Genomic DNA, 22,069 nt, shown 5'->3' on the forward strand with positions numbered 1-22,069 from the left:
CCCTAACGAGAGGCGAAGGGATCCAAGTTCTGACTGCATTACTGCTACTGTACTGCTGGCTGTGGAGCCGGCTCATTAATCGCCACTTCCTGTTAGAAGTGGGGATAAAACTATTTACTTGGCTCAAGAGGACTGAGTAAGATAAACTCATAAAAATGATCGCTGAAGTGTTCTTGCAAATGCCATGCTCCTTCTTCCGAGGAATTCATTTAATGAAGGCGGGCAGCAGGAGGAGGACTGGGTTGGAAGCCAGAAGGGCTGAGCTCTGCCGCTGAGGAGCTGTGGCTGATGGAAGTCAATATCAAGCGCCTACTGTGTGCCAGACACCCTACTAAGCATTGGGGATACAAATATAAGAAATGACGGGCTCTGCCCTCAAGGAGCTTATGATCTAATGGGGAAAGACATGAAAGGAAGCCATAAAGGGGTGAGGAGGGAAATCAGAGACTCACTTTCCCCACATGAAAAAGCAGTAACTTGTAACTTTTTTTTAAACAAGACCTGTGACCACATTGTCAAACAGGGAAATTCCCAATGAGGAAACTCTACCGATGCAATCTGGTACCTGCTCTGAAACTTAAGAGTTTCTTGAGACAATGAGGGGTCAAGTGACTTGCCCAGGGCCACACAGCTCATGTATGTCAGAGGGAGGAATTGAACCCAGGTCTTCCTGGTTTTAAGGATAGCTCTCACTATGCCAGACCAATGTGACTTTAGCCAGAATCCAGAGAAGCAGAGCTCCTAGAAGTAAGGAGATGGCCATCCCTCCATCCTCTGCTGTAGTCTTTCCACATCTGGACTCATGTCCAGTTCTGAGTGCTGATGTTTGTCCTGGGAGCTCTAGAATATCCAGAAGAAGGCATCCGGGATGGAGTGAAGGGTCTGGAGTCCAGGCTACATGCAAGTCCCTTGAAGGAACTAGGAATTTTATGTCACGTCATGACATGAAGACATGTCAACTGTCTTCAGTTCTCTGAAGATCCATCAGGGGAAGAGGGAGTAGGATGATTCTGTCTGGGCTATGAGGCCAGAACCACCACAACAGGGTGAGTCACGAAAAGAAAAATTCAGATGAAACATCAGGAAAAACATCCTGACCCCAAGAGCTGTCCCAGAGTGGAAGGGGCTGTCCTTGGAGGGGATGGTTCCACCTTCTTGGCAGTCTCCAAGCAGAGGCTAGAGGACCATTTCTTGGGTGTGGTATGGGGGGCATCCTTTTCAAGTATGAGCTAAGACTAGGTGGCCCCTGAGATCCCTATCAACCCTAAGGCTCTGGGACTGTGGTTCAGTGATCTAGTGAGAGGTGCTGATCCCAACGGAACACTGTCTGTGCCTTGAGGTAAAGAAGGATGGGTCTGATCCACTTGCCCTAAATTGGCCAGGAGGGAGGCTAGGGCACTTCGACTGAAAAGGAAGAGCTTCTTCCTGGTCATCTGAGCCATGCTTTTCTGTACCAGGTGGGTAGGAGGGTCAGCCTGAAGAACAAGATGTGGACAGGGGTTGTCTAGCCCTGAAAGAGTTTGACTCCTTTCTTCCAGAGGCTGCAGAAGCAGGAGTGATAGAAATATATGTTGCCTTGGGAAGATCACCCAGATCTGGAAGCTCCTGAAGTCTTTGCCAATTGCAGACATTGTGTGTCTCCACTGAAGGGTTAAGGACCCTAAGCCAGAATTGCCAAAAAACACAAGCCAGCAGCAGCAGCACAAAGGAAGCAGTTCCTGGACCAGGTGGAAGGACAAACCCAGACCTGAACCCATCCTTGATGCTGTGAGTCATGTGGACTCCGGGGAAACATCTGATGCTCTAGCTACTCCAAGAGAGCAAGTGGGGGAGGGGAAGGAGGAGCTCTAAGTCTTGCTCTATTGTCCCCTAGGTCCGTAGGGAAGGAGGAGATGGGAGGGGGTCGTTTGGTTGTCTATGAGCTCCAACAAGTCCTTTCTGTATTCTCTGGGGAGTGTGATAAACTGATCTATGCTCCATTTCTTGTCATCTTGGTCCTTTCAAAGGAGCTTGGATCATGTAAGATAAGAGATAGAAACTAAACAAAGCCAGATGCTACCTAAAGATTTAGCAAGTAAAATAATAATCTGCAAACCTGAAAGTGCCAGATAAATGTTCATTTATAACATCAGTATGAGCCTCCTCATTATCTTCATCAACAGCATGAAGACTCAAGCCAGAGGGATTTTTTAGAGACCCAGTTCATCTGTCTGAGAATAAGGGTGGAAAGCTATAGCAAAGATACTGGAAACATGTATGATTAGGGGAAAGCATCATAGGAGCTGGAATTGGAAAGGACCACCAAGCTCATCTAGTCTAACACAGAGGAGGAAGCCAAGTCCCAGAGACGTAAAATGACTGTCCTAGAGTCACACAGGTCTGAAGTGGCAAGAACATGGAATCGAGCTTAGGCCTTCGGATCCTAAATCAAAGGCTCTTTCTAGGACACCAAGCTGGTGGAATAGCCAAGGGTTAAGAATGCTGGGCAACGTATGGATACAAGTCAACTGGGACTTGGTGCTCAAAAGATCCTGAAAGAAAAAGGAGGCAGCTTCCAAACATTGGGGAGATCCCAATAGTGGCAGGCAGGGCATGGATGGAGAGGAGACACATCTCAGAGGATGGGAAGACAGGGTGGGGTTAGAATCTCAATGGAGGGAGCTCCCATCTCAATGGAGGAAAGGCTCTACCCAAGTGTCTCCTGCACGGTCGATACTGGAGGCATGAGGAGTCTATATGGTCTCATTGTAATGAATACCATGACTTGGTTACTTATAGCCAGGTCCAGTCCCTGGAGGCTCAATTCCTGAGGATTCATTCCCAAGATTTAGAACCATAAAATGTTGGAAACAGTGGGGATCTGGGCAATCATACAGTTGCACCAGCTTATCCAGAGAGTCTGAAGAAGCAATGCCCTCCAGGGGATGGTCCCAAGCTCCCTGGTCCCTAAACTTTACTGGTGCTGTCACTATAATTCTGAATATGACAACAAGCTTCTCCGTGGACCAGTGACTTTAACTGGTAGAACTCCTGATTAAGATGCAGGCATGCCTAAAAGGAGCTGGCTAAAGCTGGCTGATAATTAGCCTCTGAGAGCTACACCCCCATTGTGACCCAAGGATGCTCTTCAGTCTGATTGCTATTGCCTTCTGTGGTCTTTACACGCTCTAATTTTCTTTTAAAATTATCCATTTTAATTTATAATGCAGTAAATACTGATAAATATGACCCACATAAACAAAAATTCTTTCAGCTCCTCAATAATTTTTTAAGAGTGTAAAGGCTTTTCAATAGTTTTTCCCTGATTTTTCTTTTAATTTATTATTTGTTTTAACTATTCTTCTTTTTTAAACTTTGAATTCTATATCCTTTCCCTTCTTTCCACCTCTCCCTCACCCACTGAGAAGGCAAGCAAAAATGATATCAATTATACATGTGAAATCACACAAAACATTTGCATATTAGCCATATCACAAAAAAGCACAAAAGAAAGAATATTAGACTTCCATTTGCATTCAGAGTTTCTCAGTTCTTTCTCATCAGGTGGATGAGTCCTTTGGAATCGTCTTGAACCATTGTTTTGATCAGAGTAGCCAAGTCTTTCTCAGTTGATCATCATTACAACATTGCTATTACTATGCACAGTGATCTCCTGGTTCTTCTCACTTCACTTTGCATCAGTTCATATAGGCCTTGCCATGTTTTTTTTTTTTTCTGAAACTATCCCCCTCATAATTTCTTACAGCACAATAGTATTCCACCACAGTCATATACCACAACTTATTCAGCCATTCCCCAATTGATGGGCATCTCCTCAATTTCCAATTCTTTGCCACCACAAAAAGAGCTGTTAAAAATTTTTATACATATAGGTCCTTTTCCTTTTATTTGATCTCTTGGGGGTATTGCTATGTCAAAGGGTGTGCGCTATTTGATAGTCCTATGGGCATAGATCCAAATTGTTCTCCAGAATGATTACAGTAGTTCACAACCCCAGCAGCTTGTTAATCTATCTATTTTCCCTTGTTCTCTCTGGTATTTGTCATTTCTGATAGGTGTGAGGTGGTATTTCAGAGTTGTTTTGATTTGCATTTCTCTAATCAATAGTAATTTAGAGTATTTTTTTAAATGAGTATAAATAGCTTTGATTTCTTCTTCTTAAAGTCATTCATATCCTTTGATCATTTATCAATTGAGGAATGGCTCTTATTTTTAAAAGCCTGATTCAGTTCCCCATATGTTTTAGAATTGAGGCTTTTATCGGAGAAATTTACCCTTAATTTTTTAGAATATTATTTCATTGTTGATGGTACTTTTTAGCAAAATGTAATTTCCCTGATTATCTCTTTTAATTAGATCTATTTTTGCTTTTGCTTTATGTGAGATCATGGTTACTACCCCTGCCTTTATTACCTTAGTTGAAGCATAATACGTTCTGTTTTTCCTTCTCTCTCTCTCTCTCCCCCCCCTCTCTCTCTCTTCCTCTCTTTCTCTCTCTCTCTCTCTCTCTTCCTCTCTCTCTCTCTCTGTCTCTCTCTCTCTCTCTCTCTCTCTCACTCTCTCTCTCACTCTCTCCCTCTCTCTCTCTGTCTCTCTCTCTCTTTTTCCTGATCACTGCCCCCCTTAACTAACCCTACTTTTCATCATTTCCACCCCCTATATCTCTTATCCCCTTCCCCTCTTATTTCCCAATTGGGTAAGGTAGATTTCTATACCCAACAGTGGATATAAGTTCTTCCTTTTTTGAACCAATTCCAATGAGTGAGGGTCAGGCATTGCCTGCTCCGCCCCCCCCCCCACACTTTTCCCCTTCACTATAAAAGTTCTTCCTTGCACACCTTTTTTATGTGATAAAATTTTCTCCATTCTGCCTTTCCCTTCCCCCTTCTCCCAGTACATCTGTCTTACTCACCCCTTCATTTTTTTAGATCACCCCAACATAATGGACTTATGCCCTTTGTCTATGACACCATGTAGTTTCCTTCTAACTGTCCTAATAATGATAAATTTCTTAAGAGTTACATGTATCTTCCCCTATAGGAAGATAAACAGTTTAACTTTATGGTGTCCTTTATGATTACTCTTTTATCTTTATCTTTTTATGTTTCTCTTGAGTCTTGGGTTTGAATGCTCAATTTTCTATTCATCAGGAATGCTATAAATATTTTTGTACATATAGGTCATTTTCCTTTTTATTTGATCTCTTGGGGAGCATCAGGAATGCTTGAAAGTCCTCTATTTCATTAAATATCTTTTTTTACCCTGAAGGTTTATACTCAGTCTTGCTGGGTACATTATTCTCAGTTGTAATCCTCGCTCCTTTGCCTTCTGAAATATCATATTCCAAGCTCTCTGCTTCTTTAACATGGATGCTGCTAAATCATGTGGCATCCTTACTGTGACTGTGCAGTATTGAAATTATTTCTTTCTAGCTTCTTGCAATATTTTCTCCTTGACCTTGGAGTTATAGAATTTAGCTATTATATTCCTGGGAGTTTTCATTTTTGGATCCCTTTCAGAAAGTGGCCAGTGAATTCTTTCAATTTCTATTTTACCCTCTGGGTCTAGAATGTTGAGGATGTTTTCCTCCTCAAGTCAAATCCGATGAGAGTAAGATTCAGTCACTCCCCCTCACCTGCCCCCTCTTCCCTTCCAATGAACTGCTTTTTCTTGCCATTTTCATGTGAGATAATTTACCCTGTTCTATCTCTCCCTTTCTCCCTCTCTCAATATATTCCTCTCTCATCCCTTAATTTGATTTTAAATTTTTAGATATCATCCCTTCATATTCAACTCACCCTGTGCCCTCTGTCTATATATACATACATACATACATATATATGTATGTATGTATGTACGTATGTATGTATATTCCCTTCAGCTACCCTAATACTGAGGTCTCATGAATTACGCACATCATCTTTCCATGTACGAATGTAAACATAAGAGTTCAACTTTAATAAATCCCTTATTTCTCTTTTTTGTTTACCTTTTCATGCTTCTCTTGATTCTTGTGTTTGAAAGTCAAATTTTCTATTCAGCTCTGGTCTTTTCACTGAGAAAACTTGAAAGTCCTCTATTTTATTGAAAATCCATATTTTGCCTTGGAGCATTATACTCAGTTTTGCTGGGTAGGTGATTCTTGGTTTTAATCCTAGCTCCATTGAACTCCAGAGTATCATATTTCAAGCCCCTTGATCCCTTAATGTAGAAGCTGCTAGATCTTGTGCTATCCTGATTGTGTTTCCACAATACTCAAATTGTTTCTTTCTGACTGCTTGCAATATTTTCTCCTTGATCTGGGAGCTCTGGAATTTGGCAACAATATTCCTAGGAGTTTTCTTTTTGGGATCTTTTTCAGGAGGTGATTGGTGGATTCTTTCAATTTCTATTTTACCCTCTGGCTCTAGAATATCAGGGCAGTTCTCCTTGATAATTTCTTGAAAGATGCTATCTAGGCTCCTTTTTTGATCATGGCTTTCAGGTAGTCCAATAATTTTAAAATTATCTCTCCTGGATCTATTTTCCAGGTCAGTGGTTTTTCCAATGACATAGTTCACATTGTCTTCCATTTTTTCATTTCTTTGGTTCTGTTTTATAATTTCTTGATTTCTCATAAAGTCACTAGCTTTGACTTGCTCCAATCTAATTTTTAAGGTAGTATTTTCTTCAGTGGTCTTTTGGACCTCCTCTTCCATTTGGCTAATTCTGCCTTTCAAGGCATTCTTCTCCTCATTGGCTTTTTGGAGCTCTTTTGCCATTTGGGTTAGTCTATTTTTTAAGGTGCTATTTTCTTCAGTATTTTTGGGGTCTCCTTTGGCAAGTCATTGACTTGTTTTTCATGGTTTTCTCACATCACTCTCATTTCTCTTCCCAATTTTTCCTCTACTTCTCTAACTTGCTTTTTCCAAATCCTTTTTGAGCTCTTCCATGGCCTGAGACCAATTCATATTTTTCTTGGAGGCTTTTGATGTAGGCTCTTTGACTCTGTTGACTTCTTCTGGCTGTATGTTTTGGTCTTCTTTGCCACCAAAAAAAGATTCCAAAGTCTGTGTCTGAATCTGAGACTGTTTTCGCTGCCTGTTCATGTTCCCAGCCGACTACTTGACCCTTGAGATTTTTGTCAGGGTAGGACTGTTTGTAGAGTAGAGAGTACTTTATCCCAAGCTTGAGGGGCTGCACTGCTATTTTCAGAGCTACTTCTACACAGCAAGCTCTGCCACACCAGCACTCCTCCTCCCCCAAGAACTGCCAACCTGGACCACAACTCAGATCTAAGTAGGCTCTGCACTCCTGCTCTAATCCACCACTTAATTTCTCCCATCAGGTGGGCCTCGGCCAGAGGCAACTGCAGCTGTAGCTCTGGAAGCAGCCTCAGATCTGCACCACCTCTGCTGCCCCTGGGGTGGTGGCCAACCACAACCTCCTTTCACTCTGCTCCAGCAGCTTTTCCCACTAACCTGCTCTGTTATCTTTGGCATTTGTGGGTTGAGAAGTCTGGTAAATGCCACAGCTTACTGATTCAGGGCACTACTTCTGTTCCACCTGGCTCCCAGTGTGGTTGGTCCACATCGAGGTGATGTGACATGAAGAGATGTATGGCCACTGCTCTCCTGATCTACACTCTGGTCTTCACCAAGATAGGGCCTCTGTTCTCCTGTAGCCACAAGCTCTAGCACTTTTCTTGGCCTTGGAAGTATGACCAAGTCCCTGATCCCTTGTGACTGACCACAAGTGTTTCTCTCTACCCTGGAACTGGAACCCAGAACTAGGTATGGGCAATAGAGTTGCCACTTAGCACCAGGTGCCCCCAGTGTCATCATAGGGTCCTCTGTAATCTCTTTCTGACTACTATTCTGATCCCTTTACTATCTGTGGGCTGAGAGCTCCCAGAGCTGCTGCTGCTGGTGGTGGTGGTGCTGCTGCTAGTGGTGGTGCTGCTACTGCTGCTGCTGGTGGTGGTGGTGGTGCTGCTGCTGCTGGTGGTGGTGCTGCTGCTGCTGCTGCTGTTGTGGCTTCATGTGTGGGCTCTGGACAGACCTCCACCCCCATGTCATAGATTTCTGCTGACCTCTTCAGTTTTCTTAAGCTGGAAAAATCTCTCACCTCAACTTTTTGTTGGCTCTGCCACTCCAAAATTTGATTTTAGAAGTTATTTTGAAATTGTTTGTAGGGGAATGTTGGGAGAATTCAGCTGGGTTGTTGCCTGTACTCTGCCATCCTGACTTCACCTCTCTACACATTTTAAGAGAATAGTTCACATTCTGGTGTCTCTACTGTCAACACAGAAGGTGAAAGTTCATTCTTAATTTTGGAAAAAAAAAAACTTGGACAAGAAACATAGAAAGTTAGAGCTGGAAGGGACCTGAGAAATCTAGTCCACCTCCCTTCTACCAGCCCCCTCCCCCACCTCCACATTGTACAGAGGAGGTGATCTAGGCTGGGAGAGGGGCAGGACTTGCCCATGGTCACCTGGGGATTGAGGGTCTGGGCTGAATCCTAGTCTCCTGAATCCTAGCCCATAGGTCCCTCCCCTCCAATAAGCCAGACTTATGCTTTCCCAGCATTCCATCCTCAGTAAGAAGAATTTCATAGTCTCCCTGGAGACCCCCTCCTTCCCTTATAGCCCTCTGAGAGATTACCTTGGGAGACATCCAGACGTGCATGGTATTTTTATCAGGCCATTCAGTCTTTGCTAGATCATCCCACGCTCAACACAGACAATGCCTCTGACCTTTCACAGACAAAATCAAACCAGTCCTCTGTCCCAAAGGCTACTTGGGCTCGGCCCTGTGGCAATGCTGAGGAAGCCAGTGAAGGAAGCAGGCTGCTGCCAGAAAAGAAATTGTCTCACAAACCTTCACGGATACCCTTTGCTTCCCTCCAGGCTCCAGGCTGCTTCCCCAGCTTTAGATCTTCTGCTCTGAGCTCCGACTCCTGCCTCACCTCTCAGGGTTGCAGATTCTAGGGGGTATTGTCTTGACCTGGCCAGACTTCTGATTGACTCTCTTTGATTGTGATTCAGACCAGGCTCGAGGAATGGCTCCTAATCACCAGAATACACACGCATGGGTCCCATCCCCACTAGGCACCAGGCAGCCTGTTTTTATGAACACTCACATGCCAGTGGGCAACTGTCCTGAAGCCACAAGGCTCCCCTAAGTCTAGGATCTTTCGATGAAGCAGGAAGTTAATGAGGAAGCCTCAGGATCAGCTTTCTGGAACTAAGTAGGAATGGGTTTGGAAATACTTGGGTACAAACTATAGATGATTTTTGACCTGGTGGATTTTCAGTGAATTCAGGGCCCCTTTTACAGGATGAGTCTTTGATTCAGCAGTGTGTTCCTTGGCTATGTCCCATATCCCACTCATGAGGTGAGTCTCTCCTGTCCTCTGCTTCCTTTTGCCTCACCCTCTCCCTCCATTCTCCCCATCTTAGAGAATCACTAAAGTCATGTCTGAGGCTGCAGAATTAGGGCTCCTGTGACGTTCCCAGACACCACTTGCCTCTTGTTCTCCCATGGGCTTCTAAATAGACTTTTCGGATGTGCAAAGAGGGCAAGGGCTGGGTCCCTGCTTGGCATTTGCAGGGTCCTGTTGGCACCTTGAGTAGGAGGGAACTAGCTCCAGTTGGTGCTAATGCTGTCCTGAGAGACAGCAGATAAGGACTGCCCAATAACCAGAGCCATGAGATCCACTGTCCCCACTTCTCTGAGAAATTTCAGGCTCACTTTGATGTATCCCAAACCTGAGTGATTTTTGTCACCCTGGCTTCCAAATCCTATACTTTCTTTTTAAAATTTTGAACTTAACAAAGACCAAATAAAATGACCGTTTCCATAGACACAGCATAACGGAGGAAGATGCTTATAAATGAAAGTTCAGGTCTCTATTGCATGCCGCCTGCTTTGTTTTAAATGCATAATAAATTCAGCATGTAACTTTCCAAGGCTACAATGGTATTTTTCTTAGATGTACTTTATAGAATTACTAGAACATGGTGGTCACTTGTGCCCCACCATAGAGGATGGCAATGCCTTCCACACCTTCATTCTTTCCTATCACCTCGGGAAGGGTGCAGTTCTTGGAGTCCAGGAACAGACCCATAAGGAGTTGACATGGAGGTCATACCCAGTGCTTTTGGAATCCAGGGTGACCTCCTGCCTTATGTCTCCTTTTCCCCATGCTGCTTCCATAATCATGAGTCACCAAAGCCTGCTGTAATAGCTAGGGTGACATTTACTGAATTTGATGGTGCTATTCAGCACCAAAGGAATTGCCACGCAAATTGGTGATGAGGGTGGATAGATATCCATAGAACCTGGGAAGGTGAGGAGCATTCCTAAAATAACAGACATGATCAGATTGACCCAAGTGGCCAAAGGACTATGAAAGCATTTCCCAAAACTGATAGGATAAAGAAGAGGCTGTGGACTTGGGTTGAATGTATAGACCATGTGAAAACATTTGAGCACATTAAGGAAAGCCCACAAGGTCACCTATCACATCAAAACTCACCCCCAGTCACCTGAGAAATGTCTTCTTGGGTACCGGCCATGGAATTAAGCAGGAGAGTCACAACAGAGATATAGAACTGACTGTAGAAACTCATGGAAAATCTCCTGAAGGCTGGACCCATGGACAAAACCATTCTTGGAATGAAAAGGGGGCAAAGGAATGGAGGAGGGACCATCAGGAGAAGACCAGAAAGGCAGAACTACCTTCTATCCCAGCTCCTGAAGATGACTGTCAGGGGGCCAGATGACTGGCTGGAGCAAAGCCCTCTGCTTCTGGTCCCAGATCATCACCCACTTGCAGCATCTGTCCACTATCTCTGTTGTAATGGATTAATTTGATGGATTGCCCATCCAATGGCATGCTGTGGCCTTTCCAATAGGTACCCTTCATCGGCTTGTTTTTCCTATGTGAATGGTCAGTCTAATTTAGTCTTATTAATCATAGATCTCACTAAAGAAATCCCATAATATTCTTGGGCTTTCTGTAATAAATACAATCATATCTGCAAATAGGAACATCTGGAAGATGTCAGTGCCTATGGAGACGTCCTTCCGTCTGGACTTCCTGGGTCATGACATGCTCCATGTTGGCAGAAGATCTATGAACAGCCATTATCCCTCTTCTTGTGTCTGCCACAAATCAAGTATGATCTTAACATGTGCCTGGGGGAATTCCAGAGGAATGAGGTGCATCGGAATCAGAGAATCTTCAGAAGTCTGGTCAGCCTGGTCACAAAGACCGTAGGATCCTGGAGCTCCAGGGCGAAGGATCTACAGATAGTTCAGCCTAATGCCTTCATTTTATAGATAAGGAAATGGATGCCCCAGAGACAGGAGATGATTTTCCCCAGGTCTCACAGGTAGAAAGTACCAGGGGTGGGATTTGAACCCAGAGCCAGTGGTTTTTCTGAGGAATGGTGGAAGCAAAATCAGATAAAACTGGTGGTGAGCAGACTAGTAAGTGTCCCCCAGATGCTCAGCATTTGGTCATTGTTAAGGTCATTCTTTGTTTTGGCTGAGACAGGAAAGGATGGTGAACAATTGTTCCAGAATCAGGCCAGCGGAAATGGACGTTGGAGGGGGCCGACAATGCGTAAGAAACCACTTTCTATTCTAGAGAGGAATTAAAAATCCTCCCAGAGGTTTTCCTCAGGAAGAAGGCTAGAGAAGGCTGAGAACAGAGGAGACAGAGATACAGAGATAGGGAGAGAGAAATAGAAACAGGGAGAGAAAGAGAGAGAGATACACAAAAACCAGAGAGAAGAAGAGGCAGAGAGGGAAGGAGGGAGGATAGAAGGGGAGGAGAAGAGGGAAGAGAGAGAAAGAGAGTAGGAGGGAGGGAGACAGAAACAGAGAAAGAGACACAGAGAGGAAGAGAGGAGAGGAGAGGAGAGGGGAGGGGAGGGGAGGGGAGGAGAGGGGAGGGGAGGGGAGGAGAGGGAAAGAGAGCGGAGGGGAGGGGAGAGAAAGAGAGCGGAGGGGAGGGGAGGGAAAGAGAGCGGAGGGGAGAAAGAGAGGGAGAGGAGAGGGGAGAGGGAGAGAGAGAGAGAGAGAGAGAAAGAGAGAGAGACAGAGAGAGAGAGAGACAGAGAGAGAGGGAGAGGGAGAGAGAGAGAGAGAGAGACGGAGAGAGAGAGAGAAGGAGAGAGAGCATGTGAATCTGCATCCTTCAGCATCCTGATGAAGTTAAGCACCAGCAGAAACAAAGAAAAGAGTAAGAGAGAGACAGGGGGAAAGAATGGGGCCAAGGGCATTTAAAGAACCCAAGGACATTAAGAATCAGTAACTGGTATAAATCAGGTCAAGTCAAATCAAGGAACATTTATTAAGCACCTACAGTGTGCCAGGCACTGTGCTAAGAGTGCTGGGGATACAAAATGAGGTAAAAGCCAGTCTCTGCCCTCAAGAAGTCACCGTCTAAAGGAGGAGACCACAAGGCAAAAATCTGTACAGACATGCTCCATACAAGAGAAATTGGGAATGCCAACCAGCCCTAGAATTAGGAGGGACTAGGAGGGCTTCCTGTAGGAGATGGGGTTTTCACTGGGACCTGTAGGAAGCTGGGGAAGCCCGCTTGCCAGGATGAGCAAGGAGAGCCTTCCAAGCATGGCATGGTCAGAGAATATGCATGGAGCAGAGAGCCGGAGTGTCTTGTGGAGGAACAAGCAGTAGGCTGGGGTCACTGGATGGAAGAGGATGGGGGCAGGAGGGGTCAGTGTAAGGGGACTGGGATGGGGGGAGGGGCCAAGTTAGGAAGGGCTTTGAAAGCCAAACCGACCATTTTGTGTTTGTTTCGTGAGGCAACAGAGGGACTGGAGTTTGTTGAATGATGGGGAGGGGAGCTAGACCTCCCCTTTTGTGAGATTCCTTTGACCGATGAGCAGAGCGACACATTGCAAGGTGCACAAGAATAACCCCCGGCCACAGGAGCAGAAACAGGATGAGAAAAAGGCTTGCTGGTTAAAGCCAGGGAGCTAATCCTTCGATGGGAAGTGAGGAGTCAGATCAGCCCAGACCAGACAACAAACCAGTCCCTGTCTGGGGTACAAACAAGCCAGCAAACCCAAGGAAGCAGGCATGCCTTCGGTGTCTGGAGTGGCCCAGAGTTTAGTGTCAGAGGGACCTGCCAAGCCTAACCTTCTCTTTTCACAGACGAGGAAACTGGCTCATAGAGAAGGGACACGGCTACATCTGACAGCTGTGTTTTAGCCTCAGATGAGGGAGCATTGCCTGACACACATGTGTGACTGGAGGCACATACATACACATACGTACATGCACAAGGACTTGGCCATCTCCAGAGTGCTCCGTGACCGCCATTGTCGCAGATGGCCCAGCCCCTTGTTCCAGACTCCTTGCTCTGGTCCTCAGTGCCCTCTCTATGGGGCAGCTCTTTCTCTGCCACCATTAGCATCTGCTCCAAACCTTTACACGCATGAAAAGATAAAGCCCAACACAGGGTCTGCCACGCTGGGGAGTCATGGAAGGGAGTTGGCAGAGGCACATTGGCGCGAGTGGAGGGTGAGACTTGAGCTGGGTCTTGTGGAAGAGGCAGAGAGACTGGGAGGAGGCTGCTCATCCAAGGCAGCAGAAAGACAGTGGGCAATGGGGAGGGGAGAGCTTACATTGGAACGTTGAGGACACTGGACTGGGCTGGAGGGGAGCTTCTGGGCCTCTTCCAGGTCTAGCTACATGGAGTCCAGGACACGCAGTCCTGCCCATCATTCCAGGCCCAGCCTAAGTTATCACCCATTCCCCTTCCCTGGCATCCAAGTGGTTGGACTGCTTAAAAAGGATCACCTCTGCCTCACAGTGGTCATCAGCCTCTGCTTAAAGACACCGGGTGACAGGGAACTTACCACCTCCCAAGGCAGCTCCAGTCACCTTGGGACAGCTTTCATCCTTAGGAAGGCTTTCCTGCCATCTGGCCCCAATCAGCTTCTCCGCAGCTTCTCCTGCTCCTGGATCTTCCTTTTGGGGCACAGCAAGGAGGGTCCCCCTTCCCTAGGACAGCACTCCGAGGGCAGGGGAGAGCTGGGCTCTTCCTCTTTCCCAGTCTTTTGATTCCTGACCTTGAAATCCACGAGGGAAATCAATGAGTGTCTCCAGGAAATAACAGATATTGGTACTTCAGGCAATTTGCTAGAGCATCTTCCTTTTCTTTATTCTCTTCTTCCTCTGCCTTCCTCTCCTCTTCTGGCTTTTCTCTTCTTCCTCTTTTTTTCTCTTCCTCTTCTTGTTCCTCCTCCTCCCTTTTCTTCCTCTTCTCTCATCTTCTTTCTTCTCTTCTTCCTCTTCCTCCTCCTTTTTCTTCTTCCTCTTTTCTCTCTTCCTCTTCCTCTTCCCTCCTTTTCTTCTTCCTCCTTCCTCTTTCCTCTCATCTATCCTCCTCTTTCTTCTCCTCCTCTTCCTTCCTCCTTCCTTTCCCCTTCCTCCCCCTCCTCCCTCCTATGTAATCGGATGATTCATCCCTGGGTCAAGCAGCAGGGAGCAGGGTGCCAGATGCCAGGTGCCTGCCGTCTTTCAGCACTGATACTGTTACCAAGGAGAAAGTGACAGCCTTTGGGGCTGCACTTTTACTTTATTAGATTTTAGGTCTGTTTTGTTGGGCTTCTAAGATACAATGGACATGGCTGGGCCCTTCTGGGATCTGAATGTAGCTGGTTATTTCCAGATAAGGAGGTTAACCCTGCTTCTAGCCCTTCCTCTATGACCACTGAGGATGAGCAGGAGCAAGCGGCAACAGCCCCAGCTCTGTCACTGACTAGCTGATTACTTACCCTCACCAAGCCTCAGTCTCCCAACTGAGCCACCAGCCTCATGGGACCTGGGGGAGGATCCATTGATATGATGTGCACAAAGTGCTTCGGGATCTGGGAAGGGACCAGCACCATTCGGCCTTGTTACTTTGCACCTTTCTCAGATCCCGGCCCAGGGTCTCATGTGGAACAGGTTCTGGATGAGGGTTTAAAGCTAAGATCAGGGCCCCTTCAACAACCTTCTCATTCTGGCAGGTGAGGAAGCTAAGGCCCAGTGAGCGGAAGGGCTTGCCCATGGCCTCCCAGCCGACCTGGGTCCTCCCAGATTCCAGTTCAAACTCTTGTGGCTCCAAGGTCAGACCTCCATCCCTGGGTGAGGCAGCCTTACGAGAGCTGGCAGTTCCACTACCCTGCCCCCAGGGGAGAGCCCAGGTTAGTTCTGGGAGGGAGAAGATGGCAAGGGCTCCAGAGATGAAGCTCAGTCCAAGGCAATGGGTATGTTTAGTCTTTAGAAGGCAACCCTTCAGCAAGAGACAAGGGGGGTGGACTTGCTCTGCTAGACCCCCCCACCCAGAGTGGGACCAAGAGAAAGAGGCAGAAGAGGCAGAGAAGCAGATTTCAGCTCCAAATGAGGACAAGCTTTCTAACAATAAGATCCATCCAGAAATGAATTGGCCTTCCTCTACAGGTAGTGAGCCCCCCATGGACGGCGTTTGAGCAGAGGCTGGATGATCAACTGCAGCTCAGAAGCACATTCAAAGCCCATCAATTTGGCTTTAAAGTATTTGTTAAATTGAATTTCAACATGACATTTGTGTTCCATTGCAACATATCCTGTGTGTTTAAGAATGTGATTCTGAGCAGGGGTGCCTGGCCTTTCCCAGACCACAGCATGAAGAATTTCTAGAGTTGACACTGTTCTGATTCTGTTCCCTTCCCTCTGCATCAGTTCATACAAGTCCTTTTCCCTTCTTTCTTGCAGCACCATCATTCTCGTCACATTCACAGACCACAATTCACCTAAACATTGCTCACTCAGTGAGCATCCCCTTAGTACCCAGGTTTTGATGACCACCAAAGAACCTAGTGTGTGTGTGTGTGTGTGTGTGTGTGTTTACAGATGGCTCCTTTTCCTGCTTTTTTGACATCCTTCAGGCACGGACCCAGAAGCATCAGAGATGGGTTGGAAGGCTCACAACTCAGGAATTTTTGTGCCTACTTCCAAATCCTTTCTTCCATGAACAAGGCCACAAACTGGGCGCTGATGTGACTGTTTTCCCCCACCTTGCCAACACTCGTCATTTTCCTTTTTTCCGTCTGTTCCATTCTGGTGGATATGAGGTAGAACTCCAAATTGCTTGATTTTATTTCTGTATTTAATAGTGATTTGAAGTATTTTTTTCCATGCTGCTATAGATGGCCTGGGTTTTTTCCCTTGAGAACTAACTGCCTGTTCACATCCTTTAGACGATTTATCAATTGGGGAATGACTCTTATTCTTATAAATTTAGATTCGTTCCTTATCTGTCTTGGAAATTCCTCTGGGATGGATTCAGGATATGGGAGAAACTTTCCAGGTGAGGAAATGATGTCTCCAAGAGGGGAAGTATTATACTTATTCCTCCCCAGCAGGGGCTGGGGCAGGAGTATGTTGCCCTTTGCATGGAGTTCAGCTGAATGGTCCAGCCAAGGCACTGGCCACCATGTATTTGGGGACACCAAGGTGAAGGCTGACACAGGGCATGGGGTCTTGCCAGTGATGGCATCCAGGAACTCAGCAAGAGGAGCACAGGGCAGAGAGGAGAGGCTGAGGAGTGCAAAGGATGCACACACAGAGAGGTGAGGTCAAGACCACACAGCTAGCGTGGGGCAAAGTCTGGACTTGAGTTCAGGCATTCAGACGCCAAGTCCGACGCTGAGCCGCAGGCTGTTGGAGCTGGAAAGGGTATTTGCCACCAGCTCACCCAACCTCCTTGATGCTGAGTTACAAACTAAAGCTCCCCCCCAGTTCCCCCAGGAGTCCCAGGATCCACGCAGTGCCCTTCTTGCTGCTCTGGACTCTGAGGTCCACAGCCTTAGTAGGACGGCTTCCTGGGTCTCCGTGCTTAGCAAGGACACGAGCTCTGCCGAGGCCATTCCGAGGCCTCTTGTCACTGTCTTTCCTATTTGTACTTGGTTGTCAAACACACACCTAACTCCTCCTCTGAAACTCTGCAGGTGGTCACTTAGTCCCTCTCTCCACCCTGCTCAGATCTTTGTGCATCTGGACAGCTCTGCACGGGGCAAGCCGAATGATGGAAAACAGAAGGGGAAGGCGGAGGCTCCCTCTGCTTCCATCTGGATTCTTTTTTCCACTAAGGCAGTGGAGCAATGGAGCCGTGTCAGGGAGGTGCAGAGGGGAAGCAGCATTTGTTATCCTTCCAGAGTAATTGATGGGAATGTGATTTTGTTGTCACTAAAATGAATTTTGAAATGCAGTCGAGTGAATGTCACTCAAAAGAGTTTCTACATCTCTGTCTAGTTCCCATTGGCAGGTCGCTCTCTGTTCTCTGTAACTCTTTCTCTGTCTCCTGCCTCCCTCTCCCTCTACCCACCCCATTCCACCCCTCTCTCATCTCTTGTGATGTCCTCCAGTGGATTCCTTAGGAAAGTGTGAGTTGTAGAAAAGCCAGGGAAACGTTTGGAGTGGGCTGTTTGCTAATTGCAAAAGAAGCGATGCATCAGCTCCACCCTGTCTGAGATTCTCTCTATGGGGCTGGGGAGGCCACTTGTAGCTGGCCCAGTCTGTCTCCCCAGCTTTTTTTTGTGTCTCCAGCACTTAGAGCAGTGCCTGGCACAGAGCAGGCATTTCATAAATATTTGCTGATGACTGACTGATTGTCTCTGACTCAAACTTACTCTCCTGTATCTTTTGTATTTCCTTTATGAAAACATTTCAGGGAGAGGGGAAGTTGAGAATTGGCACTCATTAATTGGGAAACAAAAGGTTTAATTTAAGTGAGTAGAGGAGGCAGGATTTCAGAGAAGCCTAGAAGACATTCTGAGAAAAATAAGCTCTTTGAGGGACTGACAATTCTCACTTTTCTCTCTGTATCCCCGGGCCTCCACATGCATGGCACACAGCAGGCACTTAATACAGGCCCATTGACTAATTGATCAATCTTGCACATAGAGCTCGTTTTAATTCAAGATCCTTCCATTAATTAGGGCCAGCCACCCCTCCCCCCTTTAGTCAGGGCAGCATACAAAGTAAAGGCAACCACACCGGCTCATCCACACTTTTGCAGCTCCATGGTAAAGTAGAATGAGAGCATTTGGAGTCAGCAGACATGGGCTTGAACCCTGGTTCTTCACTTATGTCATACCAGTGGTTCTAGGTATCGCTGTGGAGGGTAGACCCGTCTGGCCGATATTCATCACCACCCACCCCTCCATGCCCATTTTGTTTCTGGAGATTTAATCAGCCCCAACTGCCGTAGCAATTGGCTAAGTTTTTAAACCTAGTGACAATATACAGCTTATTTTAGTTCTTGTTCAGTCGTGTCCTACTCTCCATGACCCCATTTGGGGTTTTCTTGGCAAAGATACTGGAGTGCTTTGCCATTTCCTTCTCCTGAAGAAACAGGCAAACAAGGTTAAGTGACTTGCCCAGGGCCACACAGTTAGCAAGTGTCTAAGTTCAGAGTTGAACTCAGGTCTTCCAGACTCCAGGGCCAGCACTCTATCCACTGAGCCATCTAACTACTTTTATACTGGTAGTAAAAACATAATACCTCAGAACCCCCAGTTAGGAAAATAACTCACATTCACAAAGGATTGGCTCTCTCTTCCATAATTTAAATGTATGTTAATCTCTAGCTAATCCCTAACTTTGTTATGTCTAAGTAAAAAAAACAGAATACAGGAAATATCTAGGTCGGGAGTTCTTATCTTTTTGGTGTCATGGGTGCTCAAAGTACTGTTTTTGAATTCACAGACACTAACTTCATTGAAATACAGTTATTAAAAAAAGTTCATAGACACCAGGTTAAGAGCTTCTGGTAGAAGTGAACATACTCTCATATGTCAGGATGCCTCTTACTTAACAGGTATGGTGAGGGGGAAGCTGGGAAAGAGGAGACAATTTGTTGGATCTTGCCCCAGTCCTTGAAGAGATTGGCACAGCCTGTAGCTTTCTCCCATCTTCTTTCCAGAAGTATCTGGAGGACGGCTCTGATGAGCTTCCTTCCACTTTCTCCTGTCACCTGGTGCCCCTGATTCTTTCCAGCACAGCTAGTTAACGCCTAGGCAGGGCTGAGGAGGCTGATCCCACTGCCGCTGCTGCTGTTCAGCTCCTTCCCCATCAATCTATGTCCCTTTGCAAACCTGGGGAGTGACTCACTTCCTCCTTCTTGCTCCAAGAGAGTGCCTAGTTTATTCTCAGAGCTCAGCCTTCTGAATCACAAATCCCCAGATTCCAGTCACTTCTGAAACCCTGACTATACTTACTCTGTGTGATTTTAGGCAAGTTATTTCACTACCTTGGGGCTTGGTTTCCTCACTTGTGAAGTGAAGAATTGGGTTAAACATCTCTAGTGACTGTTCCGGGGCTAATCCCCATAATCTTGACCCCCATCTTTAGTCCAAAGTTTGGTTGAATTCTGGACACATAATCTTTACAGCATCCTCCTTGTCCACCACTGTTCCAACCCCACCACAAAGGGAATCGAGGCTGACTCTATTTGAGTTGTCCCTAGTGAAACTTTTGTATCTGTGCATTCTTTCCTGAGCATTTTGCTGGCTTTTTTTCATCAAGGTGGCCAGTCTGACATGTCTGAAATTCATCTTTTCCACATCCACTTGGTGTCTGATGTGTGAATGGTTGGGCTAATCTCTTTGCTGTGATTATGGATATCCTTGGGGGCTGTCCACAGTGTCCCAGGATTGCACAATTGGCACAATTATTATCCATAAACAGGCACACTGAGGACCACACCATGTATTAGGAATTCCTCCTCAGCATGGACTCTTAGGGCCTCTATTGCTCTCCAATGCTTGGCTGGGCCTGGAGCATCACCAGGAGATTCCCAAGGGACTTTGATGGGAGTCATTCAGAAGGGAGATTCCTTCTGGTTCTGACCCCAGTGACAGGACATGCCGAGAAGAGGGAGGACAGCTCCTGCTGCCTGCAGTCTAGAATTCAGTCTCCTGCCAGGACTGCAGGACTACGGCCCAGGACCCCTCCATTTAGAGAGTCCTGGGGAGACCCAATGCACCTCAATGTCAGGTACATGAACTCACTGAGCCCAGGAGGTGATGGCCATGAGCTGGTGTCCGTGGCATCTCAGGGTGGGCTCATAGTATGGGAAGCCCCCCAGAAGTCGCTCAAGTATCTCATTCACCTCATGCTGTTCAGAAAAGAAGGAAAGAAAGGAACAGGCACTTATCAAGTGCTTACTGTGTGCCAGGCACTGTGCTAAGCACCAGGGCAATAGATTCAAGCAAAAAGAAAGGAGTCCCTATTTTTATACAAATACAAAAAGAATGATAGTTTGGGAGCAGGGCTTGTATTTTGAAGGGAAAACCTCACTGCAGAAAGGAGCTAAAAGTGGGGAAGGGGGAGAGAAAAGGATGAAGGCCCCTGGCTCAGGGGCCATTTCTGAAGTTCTGAGGCCAGGCCCTCCTGAAGACCCACACAGAGAATAGAGGCCCCAGAGGGAGCTCTCCAACGGAGGGGCCAGGCTGGCAGAGGGGATGCTCCAAGGGGTCACTAGATGCTCTAGGGGGTGACTGGATGTTCCAAGGCAAGGAGCACCCACATGCTGAGGGACATTCCAGGATTAGACAGGAGTTAAGGCAGGATTTCGAAGCCTTAAGTGGTTGGAAATGAAGGTTGGGCTTCCTGGGCTCTTCCCCAGAATGGAGGCAGTAGGAGGAATCCACCAATGGAAAGGAGGACCACGTTGGGAAAGCTGACAAAAAACCTTGGCTTTTTCTTGAAATCAGTGATTGAGGGGAGGATGCAGACAAACCCTCTTGGCTGTCAGGAACGCTATAGGCTGATAGAGAGTGCATGACCAGGAGCCAAACTGGGCTGAGGGCTAGGCCATGGGTGTATTTACCTAGGGTGTAGCTTTCCGTTAGTACAAATGACACGTTGTAGTATTACCTTATATAAATACTTGTGCTTTTGACATGGAAAATGCCACTTTCCATAGTGCCTGTTTATATCTGGGCTGACTTGGAGGTGTTTGAGAGTCTCTAATGGACAGGAGCCCACCTGGCCAAGCTTCCTTAGAGTGTCCCAGTGTCCCCGATAGACCTGGGGTCTGGTTCTGGATCATCCACTGACCAGCTGGATGCCCTTGTGGACAACCCTCAGTCTCTCTGGGCCTCAGTAAAATGAGGGTAGACAAGATGGCTGCTAAAGCCCTCTCCAGCCCTAAGACCCTCTGCTCTGGGACCCAGGCCATTCTTGTAGCAGCTGATTTTGAGGCAAGCAAAGGCTCCCTGCCAGCAGCCTAGCAAAGAAGGGATTAATGACAAAGGAGGAAAGACAATCTCCAGGAAAGGAGCGATGCCTTCCCCCCAGTGAGATCCAATTAACAGTCCTATGAGACTGAGCGGGGAAGGGGCTTCAGTTACTGGGGTCTAAAGAGGAATGAAAAGTACAGCCAGGTGCCCACCGTCAGGGCCTCTGGGCTGGACTTGGCCTGGGTTCTATCTGAGCCAGTGGCATCATGTTTCCTGCTGGCACCAGGGCCGAGGTTCTGGCTGCCTGCCCTGAAAGCAGGTGACACCAAATCCTTCCCCTGTTATGCTGCTAACCACAAATAAAACAGAAAAGGCAGGCTGCTCTCTTCTCTTTGGAGGCACTGGCAGACTGTCCACTGTGGCGACCAGATGTCTCCTCAGCTGAAAGAGAGGATATGTTTGTCCAACTGAGGCAGGCAGCTCCCCCAAACTTCCTCCCCTCTCTGGCCTCGTGCTTTGTTTCATGCAAGACACTAGACATCGGAAAAAGAATCCAACCCAAGGCTCAGGAGGAGAAAAGGAAGAAGAAGGCGAGATGTGAAGCCCGGCCTTAGCTTGAGGCTAGAATCCCATGGCCTACTTGGCGCTTCTCAGGGGGTGGACACTTATCAGGGCCATCTTCTCTGATAGAGTTTCCCTTGTCCTTTAGTTGACTTCCAGCCTTCCTCATCCCAGCCAGTGCTGCTGACCTGGGTTACTGGAAGAGAGCAAATAAGAATTCCCAGCCAGAAATGGGCACATTTTCCTCAGAGAGGAAGATACGATCAATCACTTAATATT

Source organism: Trichosurus vulpecula, chromosome 4 (genome assembly GCF_011100635.1).
Source record: "Trichosurus vulpecula isolate mTriVul1 chromosome 4, mTriVul1.pri, whole genome shotgun sequence".
Lineage (NCBI taxonomy): Eukaryota > Metazoa > Chordata > Mammalia > Diprotodontia > Phalangeridae > Trichosurus > Trichosurus vulpecula.